Source organism: Limulus polyphemus, unplaced genomic scaffold, assembly GCF_000517525.1.
Source record: "Limulus polyphemus unplaced genomic scaffold, Limulus_polyphemus-2.1.2 Scaffold105212, whole genome shotgun sequence".
NCBI classification, from domain to species: domain Eukaryota; kingdom Metazoa; phylum Arthropoda; class Merostomata; order Xiphosura; family Limulidae; genus Limulus; species Limulus polyphemus.
The window spans coordinates 1-1786 of NW_013770808.1; the positions used below are offsets into that span (position 1 = coordinate 1).

General features: G+C 35.2%; 1 non-coding gene across 1 annotated transcript; it reads right to left on the minus strand.

The window, feature by feature from the left end:
• Window positions 1–1478: 1478 nt before the first annotated feature.
• Window positions 1479–1551, minus strand: Trnav-uac. The gene has a single exon. It is a non-coding gene; the product is annotated as a tRNA-Val (tRNA).
• Between the last annotated feature and the right edge of the window lie 235 nt (window positions 1552–1786).

Below are 1786 nucleotides of genomic sequence, written 5' to 3' on the forward strand. Positions count from 1 at the left end.
GTAACTTTTCACACTGACAGAGCCCTTCAAAAAAAAAAAATCTAGACAATCCCAAATTTGTAAAAAAAAGTAACAACTCTAACATATTCAAATATTGTCAAATTAATATATTTTTGAATTCTGATTAAAATTCTCTCTTCTATATTTCAGAGTAACTTTCTCTAAAGAAGGAATGACTATCGTGTTCGTCGTATAACAAATATACACCAGCCTCGATTCCTGATATGCAAAGTTTCTTTAGGCTTCGATTATTTAGAAAAACGTTCTTTTTTATAAAATTGAGAAACTATCATTAACTGAAAACGCTCTAGGATTATGTTTTTTCTTCTTTTCTCTTAACCAGCACGCTATGATTTGTGAAAGTCCAATTTAATAATTACACTAATGACTTTACCAAAAAACTTAGACAAACTCGTCATACATGTGCTTGTGGTGTTGTGGTCATCAAGTCCGCTTAAAGGGCACACGTGTTTTTGAAGGGTTCTGACAGTGTGAAAAGTTACACGCGCTTATTATTTCGCAGTTTGGTGCTGTTTCAGTTTCATCTATTGTCCCTCGTCCTGGGGGCCATGAAGTACCATTTGTTTTAAATGATGATGTAGATTATCTGGTGGATTCTGGATTGACCATCAATGATGAAATCTATGTAGACCAAGGGGTGTTTAGCCGTACGTTGGCTGTTTCATTTATCGGCGTTCCTGCATATGTTACATATGCGAGCATTATTTCCAAATTGCATTAATTTGAATGTGATGTTAAAAATGCCGTATCCGTTTTGTGGGTGTGTCATTATTGTTGTAATGCTATGGGTTAATGTTCAGTGACTAAGTCTGTAAGTATCAACTTACCTCAATTTAATAATATTAATTCCAATACGAGGTAGAAGCAACAGTAGACAAAGAGCGTTATCGAATATTCTCATCATCTAAGGTAGCAGGTCCAAGAAGAACACCACGATCCACCTCCATTATCGAATAGTTCTCCGCTGAGACCTCTGTATGTAACTTAGAGATAAGGCTTTCATAAGTGAGATATTCGCCATGAATGATCATCCCAGAATGCACCACAAATTCAACATAGTCACTTAATATAAATGTAACCTCATAGTCCCACAGACAAGTGACAATCCTAAAATTAATCAAGGGCAGCTTGTACAAGCTGTTATTTCTCAGTTTTGTTCTTCTTCAGTTTCATCTATTGTCACTTGTCCGGGGGACTATGAGGTTACATTTAGAACAGTGTTTGTGGATTCTTTTCATATCTTCCAAAGAACCATATTGAACAAATATAGATTCAACAGAAGCTCTGGACTTAATAAACCAAGTCCAGGAACTTCCACATTTAAAATCACAAACAAAAACTACACAACGCAATAAAACAAAACAGAGTAAGTCACTAACTAAACATGAAATCAGAACTGATAATAAAACACGTCTGTAGTCTGAGACAGCAGAACGCGCTAATCTAAAAATACACTTTGTGCCTGCCAGGGATTGAACCTGGGACCTTTCGCGTGTAAAGCGAATGTGATGACCACTACACCACAAGCACTTATTTAAATAATTTTTATAATTTCATTTCAAAACTGATGAGTTCATAGGTATCATTTCAAAGAGTACTGGATGATAAACTAAAAATATGTGTTATATCCAGCTGGTTTTTGTTTTTAAGCGCAATGCTACAAGGTTTCGATACACTCGGTGGATATAGCCCATTTATGTAGATTTGCACTAAATCAAACAAACTTAAATTATGTTGCAACATTACATATTTCCGTCTTAGGTTT